Genomic DNA, 26,176 nt, shown 5'->3' with positions numbered 1-26,176 from the left:
TCACGGCGGCGGTGACCCAGTCCGTGGCCCTGGGTGTCCATGCAAAATCGGTGGAAATGGATAAAGTTTATGTATGGATAAGTTTGTGACGCCACCTGTGGTATCTGGTGAGAAAGGGACCAGTGCTGCAGTGCAGATCCTCTGGGACAGATGGTGTGGTGCAGATGTAATAGCTCTCCACAGGCAGAGCTGTAGTCCCAGGGCAGCAGTAGTAGATGTTGAGGTAGATGGTATAGTGTTAGGCACAACAGAGATGTAGCAGTGCTGAGTGGGTTGGAGCACGAAGAAGGCAATGACACAGCTGAATGCAGTTCCAATGCTTTACTCACATTTCTGGCATAGACAGGTGCCCGCTTCAGTGCTGTGTCCTCCATGTCAGGGGCTCAGCCAACTCCCAGGCATATGGAATACACCCTTCCAGTACTCCCTTCCAAATGTGCCTTTTCTGAACGTCTCCTTACTAGCGCTAATCTGAAGTACCTGTAGTTATGAATCACACTCAAGTTTCTCTTTCTTGCTGTTACTTATAACTCCACTCGCATGACAGGCAGCTGTAGCCTACTTCGGGGACTCCATACAATCATGTCCCGGCTCACACATGTTGCTGCTGTGTCATCGAGTCTTAGGTGGGAATAAAGTGGTCACAACTTCTATTCCTCCGGTTTCTGCTGTAGGATCATTAGTATCACACACAGCCTCGGATACCGGCACCCGGCCTTTGGTGCATTAAGCTTAGAGAAGGGATCTGCTCTAGCCCTGGTCCCCAGTCTCTCCTCCTCACGTTCCGTCCTTTTCTATCTTCCCTCTGAAGAACTGATCTTTCTCTTTCTCTCTTTCCTTGCCAGCAGCTCCAGCTCACAGGAGGCTGCTGCATCTACATCCTTCCTCTCCTTCCCCCTCTAGGGGACTTCTGTCTTTCTCCCCCTCTCTGGGGATTATGACCTAACTTCCTGTCAGCTTCCCCTCTATAGTGCAATCTAAGCTCCACCCACCGCCCAGCACCCTTCATGAACCAAAGTAGCTGCCATAAAGGGTGCTCTGCTGTTCTAAGGAGTCTGTGCTGGATGTAGGTGCTGGAGTCTGGTAAGGTGTTACCATCTTATCTGAGGAGTGGGATACTACACCTCAGGAGGAGAAGCAGTACCTCTGTGACGATTGAACCCTCAGGGGTGCCACAACAGCATTATAGAATGCTGTATATCAGCCCTGAAAGGTGGTGGCCATATATTATATTGGCCAAACCTGGTGACAGGTTCCCTTTAAAGATGCTACCTCATCTGAGTGCAGCATAATGTATGGAAAGAGATCCTGATTCCTGAGATGTGTCACTTAATTATAGTGGTTTGAAAAAACCACTATATTGTAATCCGAACGCTGCTAACTTATTCTTCTTCTTATTATTATTATTAAGTTGATTTCCGCAATTAATACAGCCCGAACCGCTACACGCACAGACTCCGTTGAGGTGTCGTTTCGAAGCCAGCGCCCATGAGAGGTGTGCTAAGTATTTTTCGTGTCGATCAGATTTGTAGTTTTTGCGCAATTTGCGTTCGAAATTTTTTTTTCCCGTCATTGGAATGCACTGTCTCCAATGCATTTGAATGGGAAATGGCAAAACGTGCCCTGAGGCGTTTGAAATGGCAGTTGAACTCACTGATATGCGCAGACAGAACCAGTTACTATGCCAACGCCTACGAATGTCACATGACATCTCCAGAACAGAGCTTCTGCCACATAATATCAGCTCTTAAAGCGAAACCCACAGCACAAATGCAAATCTAGCTTCATCACATGACACATGCCCCTGAGAGAGAATGTGTGCGCCAAAGTGTATTTAGAAGCCCAGTGAGCCAAACTGGCTCTTAAAGGGCCGAAGTGCAAAAGTGACTGTTAAAGGGCCGGCGCACCGAAATGAGTCTTAAAGGGCCAACACGCCAAATCGAAAGCTGAGTGACCACAGGCTCCAAATGGGAGGCTGATCGACCCCCCGGCCTCCAAATCGGAGGCTGAGTCACCCCGGCCTCCAAATCGGAGGCTGAGCCACCCCGGCCTCCAAATCGGAGGCTGAGCCACCCGGCCTCCAAATCGGAGGCTGAGCCACCCCGGCCTCCAAATCGGAGGCTGAGCCACCCCGGCCTCCAAATCGGAGGCTGAGCCACCCCGGCCTCCAAATCGGAGGCTGAGCCACCCCGGCCTCCAAATCGGAGGCTGAGCCACCCCGACCTCCAAATCGGAGGCTGAGCCACCCCTGCCTCCAAATCGGAGGCTGATCGACCCCGGCCTCCAAATGGGAGGCTGATCGACCCCGGCCTCCAAATGGGAGGCTGATCGACCCCGGCCTCCAAATGGGAGGCTGATCGACCCCGGCCTCCAAATGGGAGGCTGATCGACCCCGGCCTCCAAATGGGAGGCTGAGCCACCCCGGCCTCCAAATCGGAGGCTGATCGACCCCGGCCTCCAAATGGGAGGCTGATCGACCCCGGCCTCCAAATGGGAGGCTGAGCCACCCCGGCCTCCAAATCGGAGGCTGAGCCACCCCGGCCTCCAAATCGGAGGCTGAGCCACCCCGACCTCCAAATCGGAGGCTGATCGACCCCGGCCTCCAAATCGGAGGCTGATCGACCCCGGCCTCCAAATCGGAGGCTGATCGACCCCGGCCTCCAAATCGGAGGCTGAGCCACCCCGGCCTCCAAATCGGAGGCTGAGCCACCCCGGACTCCAAATCGGAGGCTGAGCCACCCCGGCCTCCAAATCGGAGGCTGAGCCACCCCAGACTCCAAATCGGAGGCTCTTTGACTTCGGCCTCCAAATCGGAAGCTCATCGACCCCGGCCTCCAAATCTTACCCAGAGTGGCCCCGCCCACCAAATCTTACTGAGTGGCCCCGCCCACCAAATCGGACCCAGAGAGGCCCTGCCCACCAAACCGGACCCTGAGGGGCCCCGCCCACCAAATCGGACCCTGTGGGGCCCCGCCCACTAAATCGGACCCAGAGTGGTCCCGCCAACCAAATCGGACCCAGAGTGGCCCCGCCGACCAAATCGGACCCAGAGGGTCTCCGCCCACAAAATCAGACCCTAAGGGGCCCAACCCACCAAATCTGACCCTGAGGGGCCCCAACCACAAAATCGGACCCTGATTGGTCCCAACCACAAAATCAGACCCTGAGGGGCCCAACCCACCAAATCTGACCCTGAGGGGCCCCAACCACAAAATCGGACCCTGATTGGTCCCAACCACAAAATCAGACCCTAAGGGGCCCAACCCACCAAATCTGACCCTGAGGGGCCCCGGCCACAAAATCGGACCCTGAGGGGCCCCGGCCACAAAATCGGACCCTGAGGGGCCCTGGCCACAAAATCGGACCCTGAGGGGCCCAACCCACATAATCGGACCCTGAGGGGCCACGGCCAGAAAATCGGACCCTGAGGGGCCCCACTCACAAAATCGGAACCTGAGGGGCCCCACCCACAAAATCGGACCCTGAGGGGCCACACCCACAAAATCGGACCCTGAGAGATCCCCGCCAACAATTCAAGCCCTGAGGAGCCCAGGCCAAGGAATCGGATCCTGAGGGGCCCCACCCACCAAATCAGACCCTGAGGCCAAAGTGGCCTCTGAGAGGCACTCACAGTTAAAACGGATCCTGAGTTGAAAGTCTTGCAGGGGCAGCAGGCAAGTCTCTCTTAAAGGGGCAGCCCGGGCACCATTTCAAACCACTATCTGTACTTACTTCAGGAAATACACATCTAGTTATTATTATTAAGTTGATTTCCGCAATTAATACAGCCCGAACCGCTGCACGCACAGACTCCGTTGAGGTGTCGTTTCGAAGCCAGCGTCCATGAGAGGTGTGCTAAGTATTTTTCGTGTCGATCGGATTTGTAGTTTTTGCGCAATTTCCGTTAGAAATTTTTTTTCCCGTCATTGGAATGAATTGTCTCAATGCATTTGAATGGGGAAATGGCAAAACATGCCCTGAGGCGATTGAAATGGCAGTTGAGCTCATTGATATGCGCAGGCAGAACCAGTTACTATGCCAACGCCTACGAACGTCACATGACATCTCCAGAACAGAGCTTCTGCCACATAATATCAGCTTTTAAAGCGAAACCCACAGCACAAATGCAAATCTAGCTTCATCACATGACACATGCCCCTGAGAGAGAATGTGTGCCAAAGTGTATTTAGAAGCCCAGTGAGCCAATGTGGCTCTTAAAGGGCCAAAGCGCCAAAGTGATTCTTAAAGGGCCGGCGCACCAAAATGAGTCTTAAAGGGCCGACGCGCCAAATCGAAAGCTGAGTGACCCCAGGCTCCAAATCGGAGGCTGAGCCACCCCGACCTTAAAATCGGAGGCTGAGCCACCCTGGCCTCCAAATCTGACCCAGAGTGGCCCCGCCCACCAAAAACGGACCCAGAGTGGCACAGCCCACCAAATCGGACACTGAGGGCCCCCGCCCACCAAATCAGACTCAGAGTGGCCCCACCCACCAAATCGGACCCTGAAGGGCCCCGCCCACCAAATCGGACCCAGAGTGACCCCGCCCACCAAATCAGACCATGAAAGGCCCCGCCCACCAAATCGGAAGCAGAGGGGCCCCGCCCACCAAATCGGACCCTGAGGGGCCCCGCCCACCAAATCGGACCCTGAGGGGCCCCGCCCACTAAATCGGACCGAGAGAGGCCACGCCCACCAAATCTGACCCTGAGGGGCCCCGGCCACAAAATCAGACCCTGAGGGGCCCCGGCCACAAAATCGGACCCTGAGGGGCCCCGGCCACAAAATCGGACCCTGAGGGGCCCTGGCCTCAAAATCGGACCCTGAGGGGCCCAACCCACATAATCGGACCCTGAGGGGCCACGGCCAGAAAATCGGACCCTGAGGGGCCCCACTCACAAAATCGGAACCTGAGGGGCCCCACCCACAAAATCGGACCCTGAGGGGCCACACCCACAAAATCGGACCCTGAGAGATCCCCGCCAACAATTCAAGCCCTGAGGAGCCCAGGCCAAGGAATCGGATCCTGAGGGGCCCCACCCACCAAATCAGACCCTGAGGCCAAAGTGGCCTCTGAGAGGCACTCACAGTTAAAACGGATCCTGAGTTGAAAGTCTTGCAGGGGCAGCAGGCAAGTCTCTCTTAAAGGGGCAGCCCGGGCACCATTTCAAACCACTATCTGTACTTACTTCAGGAAATACACATCTAGTTATTATTATTAAGTTGATTTCCGCAATTAATACAGCCCGAACCGCTGCACGCACAGACTCCGTTGAGGTGTCGTTTCGAAGCCAGCGTCCATGAGAGGTGTGCTAAGTATTTTTCGTGTCGATCGGATTTGTAGTTTTTGCGCAATTTCCGTTAGAAATTTTTTTTCCCGTCATTGGAATGAATTGTCTCAATGCATTTGAATGGGGAAATGGCAAAACATGCCCTGAGGCGATTGAAATGGCAGTTGAGCTCATTGATATGCGCAGGCAGAACCAGTTACTATGCCAACGCCTACGAACGTCACATGACATCTCCAGAACAGAGCTTCTGCCACATAATATCAGCTTTTAAAGCGAAACCCACAGCACAAATGCAAATCTAGCTTCATCACATGACACATGCCCCTGAGAGAGAATGTGTGCCAAAGTGTATTTAGAAGCCCAGTGAGCCAATGTGGCTCTTAAAGGGCCGAAGCGCCAAAGTGATTCTTAAAGGGCCGGCGCACCGAAATGAGTCTTAAAGGGCCGACGCGCCAAATCGAAAGCTGAGTGACCCCAGGCTCCAAATCGGAGGCTGAGCCACCCCGACCTTAAAATCGGAGGCTGAGCCACCCTGGCCTCCAAATCTGACCCAGAGTGGCCCCGCCCACCAAAAACGGACCCAGAGTGGCACAGCCCACCAAATCGGACACTGAGGGCCCCCGCCCACCAAATCAGACTCAGAGTGGCCCCACCCACCAAATCGGACCCTGAAGGGCCCCGCCCACCAAATCGGACCCAGAGTGACCCCGCCCACCAAATCAGACCATGAAAGGCCCCGCCCACCAAATCGGAAGCAGAGGGGCCCCGCCCACCAAATCGGACCCTGAGGGGCCCCGCCCACCAAATCGGACCCTGAGGGGCCCCGCCCACTAAATCGGACCGAGAGAGGCCACGCCCACCAAATCTGACCCTGAGGGGCCCCGGCCACAAAATCAGACCCTGAGGGGGCCCCGGCCACAAAATCGGACCCTGAGGGGCCCCGGCCACAAAATCGGACCCTGAGGGGCCCTGGCCACAAAATCGGACCCTGAGGGGCCCAACCCACATAATCGGACCCTGAGGGGCCACGGCCAGAAAATCGGACCCTGAGGGGCCCCACTCACAAAATCGGAACCTGAGGGGCCCCACCCACAAAATCGGACCCTGAGGGGCCACACCCACAAAATCGGACCCTGAGAGATCCCCGCCAACAATTCAAGCCCTGAGGAGCCCAGGCCAAGGAATCGGATCCTGAGGGGCCCCACCCACCAAATCAGACCCTGAGGCCAAAGTGGCCTCTGAGAGGCACTCACAGTTAAAACGGATCCTGAGTTGAAAGTCTTGCAGGGGCAGCAGGCAAGTCTCTCTTAAAGGGGCAGCCCGGGCACCATTTCAAACCACTATCTGTACTTCCTTCAGGAAATACACATCTAGTTATTATTATTAAGTTGATTTCCGCAATTAATACAGCCCGAACCGCTGCACGCACAGACTCCGTTGAGGTGTCGTTTCGAAGCCAGCGTCCATGAGAGGTGTGCTAAGTATTTTTCGTGTCGATCGGATTTGTAGTTTTTGCGCAATTTCCGTTAGAAATTTTTTTTCCCGTCATTGGAATGAATTGTCTCAATGCATTTGAATGGGGAAATGGCAAAACATGCCCTGAGGCGATTGAAATGGCAGTTGAGCTCATTGATATGCGCAGGCAGAACCAGTTACTATGCCAACGCCTACGAACGTCACATGACATCTCCAGAACAGAGTTTCTGCCACATAATATCAGCTTTTAAAGCGAAACCCACAGCACAAATGCAAATCTAGCTTCATCACATGACACATGCCCCTGAGAGAGAATGTGTGCCAAAGTGTATTTAGAAGCCCAGTGAGCCAATGTGGCTCTTAAAGGGCCGAAGCGCCAAAGTGATTCTTAAAGGGCCGGCGCACCGAAATGAGTCTTAAAGGGCCGACGCGCCAAATCGAAAGCTGAGTGACCCCAGGCTCCAAATCGGAGGCTGAGCCACCCCGACCTTAAAATCGGAGGCTGAGCCACCCTGGCCTCCAAATCTGACCCAGAGTGGCCCCGCCCACCAAAAACGGACCCAGAGTGGCACAGCCCACCAAATCGGACACTGAGGGCCCCCGCCCACCAAATCAGACTCAGAGTGGCCCCACCCACCAAATCGGACCCTGAAGGGCCCCGCCCACCAAATCGGACCCAGAGTGACCCCGCCCACCAAATCAGACCATGAAAGGCCCCGCCCACCAAATCGGAAGCAGAGGGGCCCCGCCCACCAAATCGGACCCTGAGGGGCCCCGCCCACCAAATCGGACCATGAGGGGCCCCGCCCACTAAATCGGACCGAGAGAGGCCACGCCCACCAAATCGGACCCTGAGGAGCACCGCCCACCAAATCAGACCCCAAGAGGCCCCGCCCACCAAATCAGACCCTGAGGGGCCCCGCCCACCAAATCGGACCCAGAGTGGCCCCGCCCACCAAAATGGACCCAGGGGGCTCCACCCACAAAATCAGACCCTAAGGGGCCCCACCCACCAAATCGGACCCTGAGTAGACCCGGCCACAAAATCAGACCCTGAGGGGCCCCAACCACAAAAACGGACCCTGAAGGGCCCCGGCCACAAAATCGGACCCTGAGGGGCCCCACCCACAAAATCAGACCGTGAGGTTCCCCGGCCACAAAATCGGAACCTAAAGGGCCCCGGCCACAATATCCACCCTTGTGGATCGCCCATCCACAAAATCAAACCCTGAGGGGCCCCAGCCACAAAATCGGATCCTGAGGGGCCCCGGCCACGAAATCGGACCCTGAGGGGCCCCGGCCACAAAATCGGACACTGAGGGGCGCTGGCCACAAAATCGGACCCTGAGGGGCCCCAACCACAAAATCAGACCCTGAGGGGCCCCAACCACAAAAGCGGACCCTGAGGGGCCCCAAGCACAAAATCAGACCCTGAGGGGCCCCGGCCACAAAAGCAGACCCTGAGGGGCCCCAACCACAAAATCGGACCCTGAGTGGCCCCACCCTAAAAATCGGATCCTGAGGGGCCCAACCAACAAAATCAGACCCTGAGGGGCCCCACCCACAAAATCGGACCCTGAGCGGCCCAACCACAAAATCGGACCCTGAGGGGCCCCGGCCACAAAATCAGACCCTGAGGGGCCGCAGCCACAAAATCGGACCCTGAGGGGCCCCGGCCACGAAATCGGACCCTGAGGGGCGCCGGCCACAAAATCGGACCCTGAGGGGCCCCAACCACAAAACCGGACCCTGAGGGGCCCCAACCACAAAATCGGACTCTGAGAGACCCCGGCCACAAAATCGAACCCAGAGGGGCCCCACCCACAAAATTGGACCCTGATGGGCCCCGCCCACAAAATCGGACCGAGGGGCCCCGCCCTCAAAATCGGACCCTGAGGGGCCCTGCCCACCAAATCGGACCCTGAGGGGCCCCGCCAACCAAATTGGACTCTGAGGGACCCCACCCACAAAATCGGACCCTGAGGGCCCCCAACCACAAAATCGGACCCTGAGAGACCCCGGCCACAAAATCGAACCCAGAGGGGCCCCGCCCACCAAATCGGACCCTCAGGGGTCCCGCCCTCAAAATCGGACCCTGAGAGGCCCCGCCCACCAAATCGGACCCTGAGGGGCCCCGCCAACCAAATCGGACTCTGAGGGGCCCCACCCACAAAATCGGACCCTGAGGGCCCCCAACCACAAAATAGGACGCTAAGGGGCCCCGCCCTCAAAATCGGACCCTGATTAGACCCGGCCACAAAATCAGACCCTGAGGGGACCCAACCACAAAATCGGACCCTGTGGGGCCCCGGCCACAAAATTGGACCTTGAGGGGCCCCACCCTCAAAATCGGATCCTGAGGGGCCCAACCAACAAAATTGGACCCTGAGGGGCCCCGGCCACAAAATCGGACCCTGAGAGACCCCGGCCACAAAATCGAACCCAGAGGGGCCCCACCCACAAAATTGGACCCTGAGGGCCCCGCCCACCAAATCAGACCCTGAGGGTCCCCGCCCACAAAATCGGACCCTGAGGGGCCCCACCCACCAAATCGGACCCTGAGGGGCCCCGCCAACCAAATTGGACCCTGAGGGGCCCCACCCACAAAATCGGGCCCTGAGGGGCCCTGGCCACAAAATCGGACACTGAGGGGCCCCGGCCACAAAATCAGACCCTGAGGGGCCCCGGCCACAAAATCGGACCCTGAGGGGCCCCACCCATAAAATCAGACCCTGAGGGGCCCCGGCCATAAAATCAGACCCTGAGGGGCCCCGGCCATAAAATCGGACCCTGAGGGGCCCCGGCCACAAAATCGTACCCTGAGGGGCCCCACCCACAAAATCAGACCATGAGGGGCCCCACCCACAAAATCGGACCCTGAGGGGCCCCACCCATAAAATCGGACCCTGAGGGGACCCACCCACAAAATCGGACCCTGAGGGGCCACACCCGCAAAATCGGACCCTGAGAGGCCACACCCACAAAATCAGACCCTGAGGGGCCCCACCCACAAAATTGGACCCTGAGGAATCCCGGCCACTAATTCAAATCCTGAGGAGCCCAGGCCACCGAATCGGATCCTGAGGGGCCCCACCCACCAAATCAGACCCTGAGGCCAAAGTGGCCCCTGAGAGGCACCCACATTTAAAACGGATCCTGAGTTGAAAGTCTTGCAGGGGCAGCAGCCAAGTCGCTCTTAAAGGGGCAGCCCAGGCACCATTTCAAACCACTATCTGTACTTCCTTCAGGAAATACACATCTAGTATTATTATTACTATTCAGTTGATTTCCGCAATTAATGCGGCCTAAACCGCTACATGCACAGACTCCGTTGAGGCGTTGTTTCGAAGCCAGCGTCCATGAGTGGTGTGCTAAGTATTTTTCGTGTCGATCGGATTTGTAGTTTTTGCGCAATTTGCGTTTGAAAAAACATTTTCCTCTCATTGGAATGCACTGTCTCAATGCATTTCAATGGAAAAATGTTGCCATAGGGAAAACATGGGGCAGTCATGAGGTGGCAGTTAAGCTCATTGATATGCGCAGGCACACCCAGTTACTATGCCAATGCCTACGAACTTCACATGACCCCAGCAGGACACAGTTTCTTCCAGATAATATCAGCTCTTAAAGCGAAACCCAAAGCACAAATGCAAATCTAGCTTCATCACATGACGCATGCCCCTGAAAGATAATGTGCACCAAAGTGGATTTAGAAGCCTAGTGCGCCAAACTGGCTCTTAAAGGGCCGACACGCCTAAGAGATTCTTAAAGGGCTGGCTCACCAAAATGAGTCTTAAAGGGCCGGCGCACAAAATACAAAGCTGAGTGACCCCAGGCTCCAAATCGGAGGCTGAGCCACCCCAGCCTCCAAATCGGAGGCTGATCGACCCTGGCCTACAAATCGGAGGCTGAGCTACCCTGGCCTCCAAATCGGACCCAGAGTGGCCCCGCCCTCCAAATCGGACCCAGAGTGGCCCCGCCCACCAAATCAGACCCAGAGTGGCTCCGCCCGCCAATTCGGATCCTGAGGGGCCCCACCCACCAAATTTAACCCTGAAGGGCCCCACAGGCCAAGGTGGCCCCTGAGAGGCACCCTCAGTTAAAACGGACCCTGACTTGAAAGTCTTGCAGGGGCAGCAGGCAAGTCTCTCTTAAAGGGGCAGCCCAGGCACCATTTCAAACCACTATCTGTACTTCCTTCAGGAAATACACATCTAGTCTTTTTCTTCTTATTATTATTCAGTTGATTTCCGCAATTAATGCGGCCCAAACCACTACATGCACAGACTCCTTTGAGGTGTCATTTCGAAGCCAGCGTCCACGAGAGGTGTGCTAAGTATTTTTCGTGTCGATCGGATTTGTAGTTTTTGCGCAATTTGCGTTTGAAAATTTTTTTCCCGTCATTGGAATGCACTGTCTCAATGCTTTTCAATGGGAAGGTAAAACATGCCCTGAGGCGATTCAAATGGCAGTTAAGCTCATTGATATGCGCAGGCACACCCAGTTACTATGCCAACGCCTACGAACATCACATGACGCCCCCAGGACACAATTTCTGGCACATAATATCAGCTCTTAAAGCGAAACCCACAGCACAAATGCAAATCTAGCTTCATCACATGACGCATGCCCCTGAGAGAGAATGTGCGTCAAAGTGGATTTAGAAGCCCAGTGAGCCAAACTAGCTCTTAAAGGGCTGACGCGCCTAAGTGATTCTTAACCCCTTTCTGCCATTAGACGTACTATCCCGTCCATGTGCCCTGGGACTTAATTCCCAAGGATGGGATAGTACGTCTAATGCGATCAGCGGCGCCCACGTGGTGAGTGCCGCTGATCGCGGCCGGGTGTCAGCTGATTATCACAGCTGACACCCGGCACAATGTGTCAGGGGCAGTCATGGACCGCCCCCGACACGTTAACCCCTTGTACACTGCGATCAAACACGATCGCGGTGTACCGGGAGTTAAAGGGAAGCTTCGGCAGGGAGGGGGCTCCCTCCGTGCTTCCCTGAGCCCCCCACGGCAGCGCAATGTGGAGCGCTGCTGCGGGGGGCTCTTTCCCTACAGGCCCCCGGATCCAAGATGGCGACGGGGCCTTCGGGGGCCTGTAGGGAGCTGACTTCCTCACTGCCTGCAAAGCGCAGGCATGAGGAATTCTGCAGAACTGCCTGTGACAGATTGCTGATCTGTCACAGTGATCTGTGATGTGACAGATCAGCGATCTGTCACAGGACAGTGATATCCCACCTGGGACTATGTAATAAAGTAAAAAAAAAGTGTAAAAATAATTTTAAAAAAATCGCTAAATAAATTAGTAAAAAAAAAAAAATATTCCCCAATAAATTCATTTTTTGAAAAAAGAAAAAAAAAACAATAAAAGTACACATATTTGGTATCACCGCGTCCGTAGCGACCCGCCCTATAAAACTGTCCCATTAGTTAACCCCTTTAGCGAACCCCTTAAAAAATAAAAATAAAAAACGAAGCAAAAAATAATGATTTATTATCATACCACCGAACAAAAAGTGCAATAACGCGCGATCAAAAAGACGCATATAAATATCCATGGTACCGCTGAAAACGTCATCTTGTCCTGCAAAAAACAAGCTTCCATACAGCATCATCTGCAAAAAAATAAAAAAGTTATAGCTCGCAGAATAAAGTGATGCAAAAATAATTTTTTATATAAAATTGTTTTCATTGCAAAAAACCGACAAAACATAAAAAAAGACCTAAATGAGGTATCGCTGTAACCGTACCGACGCGAAGAATAAAAGCGCTTTATCAATTTTACCGCACGCGGAGCTGTGTAAACGCACTCCCCCAAAAGAAATTCATGAAACGCTGGTTTTTGTTCATTCTGCGTCCCAAAAATCGGAATAAAAAGCGATCAAAAAATGTCACGTGCCCAAAAATGGTACCAATAAAAACGTCAACTCGTCCCGCAAAGAATAAGACCTCACATGACTCGGTGGGTCAAAATACGGAAAAATTATAGCTCTCAATATGTTGTGATGCAAAAACTATTTTTACAATATAAAGCATCTTTTAGCGTGCGACAGCCGTCAAACATAAAAACCGCCATAAATAGTAAATCAAACCCCCCGTTATCACCCCCTTAGTTAGGGAAAAATAATAAAATTAAAAAAAGTATTTATTTCCATTTTCCCATTAAGGTTAGGGTTAGGGCTAGGGTTAGGGTTAGGGCTAGGGTTAGGGCTAGGGTTAGGGCTAGGGTTAGGGCTAGGGTTAGGGCTCAGATTAGGGTTAGGGGTGTGTTGGGGTTAGGGTTGGAGTTATAATTGGGGGGCTTCCACTGTTTGGGCACATCAGATGCTCTCCAAATGCAACATGGTGTCTGATCTGAATTCCAGCCAATTCTGCATTGAAAAAGTCAAATGGTGCTCCTTCCCTTCCAAGCTCTGCCATGCGCCCAAACAGTGTTTTACCCCCACATATAGGGTATCAGCATACTCAGGACAAATTGCAAAACAACTTTTGGGGTCCAATTTCTCCTGTTACCCTTAGGAAAATAAAAAATTGGGGGCTAAAATATAATTTTTGTGGAAAAAAATGATTTTTTTATTTTCACGCCCAGGCGTTATAAACTTCTATGAAGCACTTGGGGGTTCAAAGTGCTCACCACACATCTAGATAAGTTCCATGGGGGGTCTAGTTTCCAAAATGGGGTCACTTGTGGGGAGTTTCAATAGTTTAGGTACATCAGGGGCTCTCCAAACGCACATGACACCCGCAGACCAATCCATCAAAGTCTGCATTCAAAAACGTCACTACTTCCCTTCCGAGCCCCTACGTGTGCCCATACAGTAGTTTTCTCCCACATATGAGGTATCAACGTACTCAGGACAAATTGGACAACAACTTTTAGGGACCTATTACCCTTGGAAAAATAAAAATTGGGGGTGAAAAGATCATTTTTGTGGAAAAAATATGATTTTTTAATTGTACCGCTGTACGTTATAAACTTCTGTGAAGCCCTTGTGGGTTCAAAGTTCTCACCACATATCTAGATAAGTTCTTTGGGGGGTCTAGTTTCCAAAATGGGGTCACTTGGGGGGGGGGTTCCACTGTTTAGGTACATCAGGGGCTCTCCAAACACGACATGGCGTCCGATCTGAATTCCAGCCAATTTTGCATTGAAAAAGTCAAATGGCGCTCTTTCCCTGCTGAGGTCTGCCATGCGCCGAAACAGTGGTTTCCCCCCACATATCAGGTATCGGCGTACTCAGGACAAATTGCACAATAACTTTTGCAGTCCAATTTCTCCTGTTACCCTTGGTAAATTAAAAAAATGGAACCTGAAGTATTTTTTTAGTGAAAAAAAGTTAAATGTTCATTTTTTTTAAATATTCAAAAAATTCCTGTGACGCACCTAAAGGGTTAATAAACTTCTTGAATGTGGTTTTGAGCACCTTAAGGGGTGCAGTTTTTAGAATGGTGTCACTTTTGGGTATTTTCTATCATATAGACCCCTGAAAGTGGCTTCAAATGTGATGTGGTCCGTAAAAATAAAATGGTGTTGCAAAAATGAGAAATCGCTGGTCAACTTTTAACCCTTATAACTTCCTAACAAAAAAAAAATTTGGTTTCAAAATTGTGCTGATGTAAAGTAAACATGTGGGAAATGTTACTTATTCATTTTTTTGTGTGCCGTATCTCTGTGATTTAAGGGCATAAAAATTCAAAGTTGGAAAATTGTGAAATTTTCAACATTTTCGCCAAATTTCCATTTTTTTCACAAATAAACGCAAGTTATTTGAATGAAATTTTACCACTAACATGAAGTACAATATGTCACGAGAAAATAATGTCAGATTCACCAGGATCCATGGAAGCGTTCCAGAGTTATTACCTCATAAAGGGAAAGTGGTCAGAATTGTAAAAATTGGCCTGGTCATTAACGTGCAAACCACCCTTGGGGCTTAAGGGGTTAAAGGGCCGGCGCACCAAACTGAGTCTTAAAGGGACTGCGCGCCTAATCGAAAGCTGAGTGACCCCAGGCTCCAAATCGAAGGCTGATCGACCCTGGCCTACAAAAAGGAGGCTGAGCCACCCTGGCCTCCAAATTGGACCCAGAGTGGCCCCGTCCACCAAATCGGACCCAGAGTGGCCCCGCCCACCAAATTGAACCCAGAGGGGCTGCGCCCACAAAATCAGACCCTAAGGGGCCCCACCCACAAAATCGGACACTGAGGGGCCCCACCCACAAAATCGGACCCTGAGGGTCCCCACCCACAAAATCGGACCCTGAGGGGCCCCGGCCACAAGATCAGACCCTGAGGGGCCCCGCACACAAAATTGGACCCTGAGGGCCCCCACCCACAAAATCGGACCCTGAGGGGCCCCTCCCACCAAATCGGACCCTGAGAGATCCCGCCCACCAAATCGGACCCTGAGGGGCCCCGCTCACCAAATCGAACCGTGAGGGGCGCCGCTCACCAAATCGGACCCTGAGGGTCCCCGCCCACCAAATTGGATTCTGAAAGGCCCCAACCACCAAATCGGACCCTGAGGGGTCCCGCCCACCAAATCGGACCCTGAGGGGCTCCACCCACAAAATCGGACCCTGAGGGGCCCCGGACACAAAATCGGACCCTGAGGGGCCCCGACCACCAAATCAGACCCTGATTGGCCCCCGCCCACCAAATCGGACCCTGAGGGGCCCCGCCCACCAAATCAGACCCTGAGGGGCCCCGCCCACCAAATCAGACCCTGAGGGGCTCCGCCCACCAAATCGCACCCTGAGGGGCCCCGCTCACCAAATCGGACCCTGAGGGGCCCGGCCCACCAAATCGGATTCTGAGTGGCCCCGCCCACTAAATCAGACCAAGAGTGGCCCCGTCCACCAAAGTGGACCTTGAGGAGCCCCACCCACCAAATCGGACCCTGAGGGGCCCCGTCCACCAAATCGGACCCTTAGGGGCCCCGGCCACAAAATCGGACCCTGAGGGGCCCCAACCACCAAATCGGACCCTGAGGGGCCCCAGCCACCAAATCGGACCCTGAAGGGCCCCACCCACCAAATCGGACCCTGAGGGGCCCCGGCCACCAAATCGGACCCTGAGGGGCCCCGGCCACCAAATCGGGCCCTGAGGGGCCCCACCCACCAAATCGGACCCTGAGGGGCCCCGGCCACAAAATCGGACCCGGAGGGGCCCCACCCACAAAATCAGACCCTGAGGCCAAAGTGGCCCCTGAGAGGCACCCACAGTTAAAACGGATCCTGAGTTGAAAGTCTTTCAGGGGCAGCAGGCAAGTCTCTCTTAAAGGGGCAGCCCGGGCACCATTTCAAACCACTATCTGGACTTCCTTCAGGAAATACACATCTAGTTAAGTTGAACTCCGCAATTAATACGGCCCGAACCGCTACACGCACAGACTCCGCTGAGGTGTCGTTTCGAAGCCAGCATCCACGAGAGGTGTGCTAAGTATTTTTCGTGTCGATCGGATTTGTAGTTTTTGCGCAATTTGCATTTGAAATTTTTTTTCCCGTCATTGGAATGCACTGTCTCAGTGCTTTTCAATGGGAAATGGCAAAACGTGCCCTGAGGCGATTGAAATGGCAGTTAAGCTTATTGATATGCGCAGGCACACCCAGTTACTATGCCAACGCCTACGAACTTCACTTGACCCCCAGGACAGAGCTTCTGCCCCATAATATCAGCTCTTAAAGCGAAACCCACAGCACTAATGCAAATCTAGCTTCATCACATGACACATGCCCCTGAGAGAGAATGTCCGCCAAAGTTGATTTAGAAGAAGCCTAGTGAGCCAATCTAGCTCTTAAAGGGCCAACGCGCCAAAGTGTGATTGTTAAAGGGCCGGCGCACCGAAATGAGTCTTAAAGGGCCGACACGCCAAATCGAAAGCTGAGTGACCCCAGGCTCCAAATCGAAGGCTGATCGACCCCGGCCTCCAAATCGGAGGCTGAGCCACCCCAGCCTCCAAATCGGAGGCTGATCCACCCCGGCCTCCAAATCGGAGGCTGATCCACCCGGCCTCCAAATCGGAGGCTGATCGACCCCGGCCTCCAAATCGGAGGCTGATCGACCCCGGCCTCCAAATCGGAGGCTGAGCCACCCCGGCCTCCAAATCGGAGGTGAGCCACCTCGGCCTCCAAATCAGAGGCTGAGCCAAACCATCCTCCAAATCGGAGGCTGATCCACCCCGGCCTCCAAATCGGAGGCTGAGCCACCCCGGCCTCCAAATCGGAGGCTGATCCACCCCGGCCTCCAAATCGGAGGCTGAGCCACCCCAGCCTCCAAATCGGAGGCTGAGCCACCCCAGCCTCCAAATCGGAGGCTGAGTCACTCCGGCCTCCAAATCAGAGGCTGAGCCAAACCATCCTCCAAATCGGAGGCTGAGCCACCCCGACCTCCAAATCGGAGGCTGATTGACCCCGGCCTCCAAATAGGAAGCTGAGCCACCCCGGCCTCCAAATCGGACGATGAGCAACCCCGCCTCCAAATCGGACGATGAGCCACCCCGGCCTCCAAATCGGAGGCTGAGCCACCCCGGCCTCCAAACAGGAGGCTGAGCGACCCCGGCCTCCAAATCGGAGGCTGAGCCACCCCGACCTCCAAATCGGAGGCTGATTGACCCCGGCCTCCAAATAGGAAGCTGAGCCACCCCGGCCTCCAAATCGGACGATGAGCAACCCCGCCTCCAAATCGGACGATGAGCCACCCCGGCCTCCAAATCGGAGGCTGAGCCACCCCGGCCTCCAAACAGGAGGCTGAGCGACCCCGGCCTCCAAATAGGAGGCTGAGCGACCCCGGCCTCCAAATCGGAGGCTGAGCCACCCCTGCCTCCAAATCGGAGTCTGAGCCACCCCGGCCTCCAAATCAGAGGCTGAGTCACTCCGGCCTCCAAATCAGAGGCTGAGCCACCCCGACCTCCAAATCGGAGGCTGATCGACCCCGGCCCCCAAATAGGAGGCTGAGCCACCCCGGCCTCCAAATCGGACAATGAGCCACCCCGGCCTCCAAATCGGACGATAAGCCACCCCGGCCTCCAAATCGGACGATGAGCCACCCCAGCCTCCAAATCGGAGGCTGAGCCACCTCGGCCTCCAAATCAGACGCTGAGCCACCCCAGCCTCCAAATCAGAGGCTGAGCCACCCCGGCCTCCAAATCGGAGGCTGAGTCACTCCGGCCTCCAAATCAGAGGCTGAGCCAAACCATCCTCCAAATCGGAGGCTGAGCCACCCCGACCTCCAAATCGGAGGCTGATTGACCCCGGCCTCCAAATAGGAAGCTGAGCCACCCCGGCCTCCAAATCGGACGATGAGCAACCCCGCCTCCAAATCGGACGATGAGCCACCCCGGCCTCCAAATCGGAGGCTGAGCCACCCCGGCCTCCAAACAGGAGGCTGAGCGACCCCGGCCTCCAAATCGGAGGCTGAGCCACCCCGACCTCCAAATCGGAGGCTGATTGACCCCGGCCTCCAAATAGGAAGCTGAGCCACCCCGGCCTCCAAATCGGACGATGAGCAACCCCGCCTCCAAATCGGACGATGAGCCACCCCGGCCTCCAAATCGGAGGCTGAGCCACCCCGGCCTCCAAACAGGAGGCTGAGCGACCCCGGCCTCCAAATAGGAGGCTGAGCGACCCCGGCCTCCAAATCGGAGGCTGAGCCACCCCTGCCTCCAAATCGGAGTCTGAGCCACCCCGGCCTCCAAATCAGAGGCTGAGTCACTCCGGCCTCCAAATCAGAGGCTGAGCCACCCCGACCTCCAAATCGGAGGCTGATCGACCCCGGCCCCCAAATAGGAGGCTGAGCCACCCCGGCCTCCAAATCGGACAATGAGCCACCCCGGCCTCCAAATCGGACGATAAGCCACCCCGGCCTCCAAATCGGACGATGAGCCACCCCAGCCTCCAAATCGGAGGCTGAGCCACCTCGGCCTCCAAATCAGACGCTGAGCCACCCCAGCCTCCAAATCAGAGGCTGAGCCACCCCGGCCTCCAAATCGGACGCTGAGCCACCCCAGCCTCCAAATCAGAGGCTGAGACACCCCGGCCTCCAAATCGGAGGCTGAGCCACCCCGGCCTCCAAATCGGAGGCTGTGCCACCTCGGCCTCCAAATCGGAGGCTGTGCCACCTCGGCCTCCAAATCGGAGGCTGAGCCACCCCAGCCTCCAAATCGGAGGCTGAGCAACCCCGGCCTCCAAATCGGAGGCTCAACGACCCCGGCCTCTAAAGACCCCGGCCTCCAAATCGGAGGCTCATCGACCCCGGCCTCCAAATCGGAAGCTCATCGACCCCGGCCTCCAAATTGGAGGCTCTTTGACCTCGGCCTCCAAATCGGAAGCTCATTGACCCCGGCCTCCAAATCGGAGGCTGAGCGACCCCAGCCTCCAAATCTTACCCAGAGTGTCCCCACCTGCCAAATCGGACCCAGAGAGGCCCTGCCCACCAAACCGGACCCTGAGGGGCCCCGCCCACCAAATCGGACCCTGTTGGGCCCCGCCCACTAAATCGGCCCAGAGTGGCCCCGCCCACCAAATCGGACCCTGAGAGGCCCCGCCCACCAAATTGGACCCAGAGGGGCTCCGCCCACAAAATCAGACCCTAAGGGGCCCCACCCACAAAATTGGACCCTGAAGGGCCCCTGCCACAAAATCAGACCCTGAGGGGCCCCAACAAAATCGGACCCTGAGGGGCCTTGGCCACAAAATCGGACCCTGAGAGGCCCCGCCCACCAAATTGGACCCAGAGTGGTCCCGCCCACCAAATCGGACCCAGAGTGGTCCCGCCCACCAAATTGGACCAGAGGGGCTCCGCCCACAAAATCAGACCCTGAGGGGCCCCAACCACAAAATCGGACCCTGAGGGGCCCCGGACACAAAATCGGACCCTGAGGGGCCCAACCCACAAAATCGGACCCTGAGGGGCCCTGGCCAGAAAATCGGACCCTGAGGGGCCCCGCCCACCAAATCAGACCCTGAGGGGCCCCGCCCACCAAATTGGACCCTGAGGGGACCCGCCCGCCAAATCGGATCCTGAGGGGCCCCGCCCACCAAATTAGACTCTGAGGGGATCCGGCCACAAAATCAGACCCTGATGGGCCCCGACCACAAAATCGGACCCTGAGGGGCCCCACTCACAAAATCGGACCCTGAGGGGCCCCACCCACAAAATCGGACCCTGAGGGGCCACACCCACAAAATAGGAGCCTGAGGGATCCCGGCCAGCAATTCAAGCCCTGAGGAGCCCAGGCCAAGGAATCAGATCCTGAGGGGCCCCACCCACCAAATCAGACCCTGAGGCCAAAGTGGCCCCTGAGAGGCACTCACAGTTAAAACGGATACTGAGTTGAAAGTCTTGCAGGGGCAGCAGGCAAGTCTCTCTTAAAGGGGCAGCCCGGGCACCATTTCAAACCACTATCTGTACTTCCTTCAGGAAATACACATCTAGTTTATTGTGTGCAGCGTTGTGATACAATCAGAGATTTCTCTGCAGTTCTCTGAAATCTAACCACACCCACACCCCTGATTAGCAGGTTTGTATGTACATGGTATATTGACAGTAAGTTGCTAATCAATGGTCGGGGAGTGGTTGGACCAGGAGGCACGAGGGAAGCTTGCCCTGCTGATAAAGCACTGATTGCATTTAAACAACAGCACACAGCCTAATAAGTGACACATCCCTGAAATCAGTGTCTGAGCCCCTTCCTTACATTGCCCTCATATTACATAGCAAAAACCTGCTGAAAGATTCCCTTTAATTCATCGAAAACAACCAATAAGTCTTCCCATAATTTTATCATTTAAAGAGAACCTGTCATTCAGATTTTAGACACCAAGCTGATGGCATGTATTTAAAGGTGTTTTAATGCTGATTAAATTCTTACCTTGCTTGTAGAAATCCATTTTGTTGTTTTAGATACATTTTTATAGGTCAAACTATACACTAATCAGTGGAGGATTATAATGGGTGGTAGCCCAGGGCCCAGTGGTGTGGGGGGGCCCACCAGCCCAGGGAAAATTGCCCCATTATATCCGCCACCATAGCACCACGCCCCCCATGTACCGACCCCTTCCTCCCCCTCCCAGACCCACCGGCCACCGCAACGCCAACCCCTCACTGATAAATCCCTGCTCTGTGCACACAGAACCTGTGATGAGGTCACAGGAGGGGAGGAGTCAGGGGTCACATGATCAGGAGCTACAGTGGAGGCCCCTGATCATGTGACAGCTGACTCCTCCCCTCCTGTGACCTCATCACAGGTCCTATGCACACAGACCTCAATGTATTGTATGCGTGACTTTGCTTTGCTGGTTGTCATGGTGCTGGATGAGGGAAGTAATATGTGTGGGGTGAGGAGGGGTTTACAGGGTGAATGTAGCTGCGCGTGTGCGAGGTGTATGGAGCAGAGCCGCGCATGTGCGAGGTGTACTGAGCAGAGCCGCGAATGTGCGAGGTGTACGGAGTGGAGTCCCGCGTGTGCAAGGTGTATGGAGTGGAGCTGCATGTGTGCGAGGTGTATGGAGCGGAGCCGTGAATATGCGAGGTGTACGGAGCGGAGCCGCGATTGTGCGAGGTGTACGGAGAGGAGCTGCGCGTGTGCGAGCTGTACGGAGTAGAGCCGCAAATGTGCAATGTGTACGGAGTGGAGCTGCGTGTGTGCGAGGTGTACGGAGTAGAGCTGCGTGTGTGCGAGGTGTACGGAGCGGAGCCACATGTGTGCAAGGTGTACGGAGCCGAGCCATGCATGTACAGAGCGGAGCCGCGTGTGTGTACGAGGTGTATGAGGTGTACAGAGCAAAGCCGCATGTGTGTACGGAGCGAAGTCGCGTGTGTGTACGAGTTGTACAGAGCGAAGCTGCGTGTGTGTACGAGGTGTACGGAGCGAAGCCGCATGTGTATATGGAGCGAAGCTGCATGTGTGTACAAGGTGTACGGAGCGAAGCCGCATGTGTGTATGGAGCAAAGCCGCGTGTGTTTACGAGGTGTACAGAGCGGAGCCGCGTGTGTAGGAGGTGTACGGAACAGAGCCCTGTGTGTACAAACTGTACAGAGCTGAGCCGTGTGTTTACGGAGCGGAGCCGCGTGTGTACGAGGTGTACGGAGCGGAGCTGCATGTGTGCGAGGTGTACGGAGCGGAGCCGCGCGTGTGCGAGGTGTACGGAGCGGAGCTGCGCGCGTGTGAGGTGTGCGGAGCCACGGGTGTACGGAGCGGAGCCGCGTGTGTGTACGAGGTGTACGGCGCGAATCCGCATGTATGTACGGAGCGAAGCCGCGTGTGTGTACGAGGTGTACGGAGCAAAGCTGCGTGTGTGTACGAGGTGTACGGAGTGGAGCCGCATGTGTATGTACGGAATGGAGCCTTGTGTGTACAAGGTGTACAGAGCTGAGCCGTGTGTTTACAGAGCGGAGCCGCGTGTGTACGAGGTGTATGGAGCAAAGCCGCATGTGTACAAGGTTTACGGAGCAGAGCCATATGTGTACAAGGTGTACAGAGCGTGGCCGCATGTGTATAAGGTGTACGGAGCAGAGCCACATGTGTACAAGGTTTACGGAGTGGAGCCATGTGTGTACTGAGGGGAGCCATGTGTGTGTGAGGCGTACGGAGCTAAGCTGTGTGTATGAGGCATACAAAGCGGAACTGTGTGTGTATGAGGTGTGTGGAGCCATGCGTGTACAAGGTGTACAAGGGAGCATTCATACCTCCCAACCGTCCCAGATTTTGAGAGTCTGCCCCACTGCCCCGACCGGGAGCTTACTTTTCCCGTGGACACAGGAGTATACAGTGGAGCCCCGAGGAGCACTTGAAAACTCACACATGACATTCCATCGGAAGTGACGTGCTGGAAGCTGACCGGAGGAGATTGTGACGGAACCATGGAGGCACTTCAGGGAATGCTTCAGATCATCACGATGTCCTCCTCCGACAGCGAGGACAGTGGGATCGCCTTGGACTCGGGGATGTCGGCCATGTGAGTGGATCATGATATGTCCTGCACCAGGAGGCTCAGGTCGGCACTACAATGTGAGCTGGGCTGGTATAGTATCTTTATAGAATCTTTCTTTCCCCTCTTTCCTTGTCTTTCTTTCTCTCTCTCTGTTCTTTCTTTTACTTTCTGTTCTTTCTATCTCCCTCTCTGTTCTTTCTTTCTTTCCCCTTTCTTTCTTTTTTTCTCTCTTTGTTCTTTCTTTCACCTCTTTCTTTCTTTCTCTTTCTTTCTTTCTCACTTTTTTCCTTCTTTACCCTCTTTCTTTCTCTCTACCTCTCTGTTCTTTCCTTCTTTCTTTCTTTCTTTTTCTTTCTTTCTTTCTTTCTTTCTTTCCCCTTTCTTTCTTTCTTTCTTTTTTTCTCTCTCTGTTCTTTCTTTCCCCTCTTTCTTTCTTGCTTTCTTTTTTTCTTTCTTTCTCTCTCTGTTCTTTCTTTCCCCTCTTTCTTTCTCTCTCCCTCTCTGTTCTTTCTTTCTTTCTTTCTTCCCTCTCTTTCTTTTTTTCTCTCTCTGTTCTTTTTTTCTGTCCCCTCTTTCTTTCTCTCTGCTCTTTCTTCCTTGCTCTCTTTGTTTCTCTCTTTCTTTCTCTCTCTCTCTTTTTTCTTTTTTCTCTCTCTCTGTTCTTTCTTTTCCTCAGTACCAGTCAGTGTGCCCACAGTACCAGCTACTGTGCCCATAATGCCAGCCACTGTGCCCTCAGTACAAGTCAGTGTGATCAGCAGTGCTAAATGGATGTGGTTGGGGTGTGGACATGGGTGTGACTAGTTGTGAAATGGGTGTGGTCAGGTGGCCGGTAACTAATCGTCATAGTGGAAGTCATCTGTGTCCATCAACTTTGTTGTATGTTGGCAGTGGGCACCTCTAGTAAGGTGGGCACGAGATGGCGGCTCTTGTCACCTCTGCCTCACACATAAGTTACTATGAGGTATAGTTTATTCCTGCCACATTTCTTTCTTGGCCTGCTGAGAGAAATGTTTTGACCAGTTGAAAGTTATACCTGAGGATTGTGCATGTGTGCGCTGACCGCATGTAGTAATATGTGTGTGTGTATATATATATATATATATATATTTACTTACTCTCTCCCCTATATAAACCCTGCCCCTCCGACCACCGTCCACTTTCCCATGCTCCTTTTCCAATACTGGGGTCTATTTTGGTCCCCCCTTGGTCTTCCACATGCTGAACATCTGGGACATGACTAACATTGCACAATGTGCGCTTGTTCGTTGCCAGATGCAGCGTCGTGTCCAGTGTGTGAGAAGACGGCAACTTGTCTGTGGCGTTAACCCCTCTGCTGCCATGTTGGGCACAGCCTGTGATGAGGAGCATCTCTTCCTGTGTATCCGGCCACAGGCTGCACATCGGAGGCTGCTTCTTCTATCTGGGGAAGTTCATGAAGCAGAAGCCTCTGTGTGACTCATGTGAAGTAACTTGTCTGACAGGTCATGGGTCCAGGTCAGCAGGTGATTGGAGACTATTAGCTAGTTTCGATGTTAGGTACAGATGAGTCAGGACTAGATGTTCGGTGGAAGCCTTCCAGTATTTGTAAGGCCTCATGCACACACTGAGTGTTTGGTGAGTTTTTACCTCAGTATTTATAAGGCCTCATGTACACGATGAGTATTTGGTGAGTTTTTCACTCAGTATTTGTTAGGCCCCATGGACATGCTGAACATTTGGTGTTTTTTACCTCAGTATTTGTGAGGCCTAGTGCACACGTTGTGCATTTGCAGAGGTTTTTTTACCTCAGTATTTAACCCCTTCCCGCCCCTGGACGCACCGTATGCATCATGAAAACTAGTGACTTCCCGACCCCGTTACATGACCGGGGGGCCCACAGAGTCTGAACAGCCCTGGCTACCCTTAATCCACCCCTGAAGCTAATGAATTGCAAATGCAGTGGGTGGGACCTGTACTTATTGGCATCATGTCTCTTTCCATATTCTCTGTCCCTTGTCTGACAGTAGGCGGGCAGCAGACGTGGAATATGGAGAAACAGGAGAGTTGTAAATGCAGTGCCGAAGACTGAAGAGAAAAAGCAGGACCAGAGGAAGAAATGCACACCACCAATATATGTAATACAAGGAAAAAAGCTTTTATTAACAACAATGTCAATTTAAAAACAAGTAAAAGCAAGAACAATCATATTCCCACTGTTAACCCTGATCCGTGCAAAAAATATAGATAGCGTCTCATACATATAACATAAATATGTCAATGTACATGAATTGATAAATGGGGAGAGTATCCACTATCAGGTGTATACACAAAGATACATGTGGTCATATCACTATACCATGCACAAAAAATGTAATACTGATACAATCACCCCTTAATATAGACTCATGAATAAAAAACACCTTTAGGTAGGATATCGCAATAGACAATATGTCTGTCACAATAACCACATGAAGCACTCCCTTGGAGATTTGACAATGCATGACAATAACATAATTCCACATGCCACGTGGAGACTATGAACGTCAAAAGTCACACAAGGAGGGCAACAAAAGATGGTGTCCCAAATAAGGATTAGTATCCTTATTTGGGACACCATCTTTTGTTGCCCTCCTTGTGTGACTTTTGACGTTCATAGTCTCCACGTGGCATGTGGAATTATGTTATTTTGGGTCATATGGTTGCACAATTAGTGCTTTGATTTGGGACAGGCTCCATTTTTGTCCAAGGGAGTGCTTCATGTGGTTATTGTGACAGACATATTGTCTATTGCGATATCCTACCTAAAGGTGTTTTTTATACATGAGTCTATATTAAGGGGTGATTGTATCAGTATTACATTTTTTGTGCATGGTATAGTGATATGACCACATGTATCTTTGTGTATACACCTGATAGTGGATACTCTCCCCATTTATCAATTCATGTACATTGACATATTTATGTTATACGTATGAGACGCTATCTATATTTTTTGCACGGATCAGGGTTAACAGTGGGAATGTGATTGTTCTTGTTTTTACTTGTTTTTAAATTGACATTGTTGTTAATAAAAGCTTTTTTCCTTGTATTACATATACTGGTGGTGTGCATTTCTTCTTCTGGTCCTGCTTTTTCTCTTCAGTCTTCAGCATTATTTCATGTGACCATGGATTTGCACCTCCGCCATCTTATATGTGTCTTAATATGAGCAGTGCGCCCTACCTTTTCATTTTCAGTAAATGCAGTGCCCACCCCAGTGCACTTCCATCTCATTAGTATACAATCGCAAATATGGATTTCTCTAAAATAGTAAGGCTGAGTTCACACGTGGCGTTTTTTCGCGTTTCCGCGGCAGTTTTAACCGTGCGATTTTGCCGCGAAAACGCGAAAAATAAGCATCCCATGCATTCCTATGGGATTCCGCAATGCTGTGCTAATGCTGCGTTTTTTACCGCGGCGGAATCGCTTCGTGGTAAAAAACACAGCATGC

The 26,176-nt window shown here is 53.3% G+C and overlaps 1 protein-coding gene across 7 annotated transcripts in view; it reads right to left on the bottom strand.

Moving 5' to 3' along the window:
- The window catches only part of ERICH6B (glutamate rich 6B), a 440,905-nt gene that overhangs the window by 342,346 nt on the left and 72,383 nt on the right, over positions 1-26,176 (bottom strand). The window contains exon 1 of one of the 7 annotated variants that reach the window (XM_073580273.1): positions 20,643-20,831. The exons of the other annotated variants lie outside the window; for them this stretch is intronic. The gene's annotated coding sequence lies outside the window, so the exon portion shown is untranslated. Of the gene's footprint in view, positions 1-20,642; positions 20,832-26,176 lie in introns of those variants that run through there. 7 annotated transcript variants of the gene reach the window in all.

Source organism: Dendrobates tinctorius, unplaced genomic scaffold, assembly GCF_039654945.1.
Source record: "Dendrobates tinctorius isolate UK_male_01 unplaced genomic scaffold, ASM3965494v1 ptg000064l, whole genome shotgun sequence".
Classification (NCBI taxonomy): domain Eukaryota; kingdom Metazoa; phylum Chordata; class Amphibia; order Anura; family Dendrobatidae; genus Dendrobates; species Dendrobates tinctorius.
This window is presented reverse-complemented; position numbering and strand designations above follow the sequence as displayed.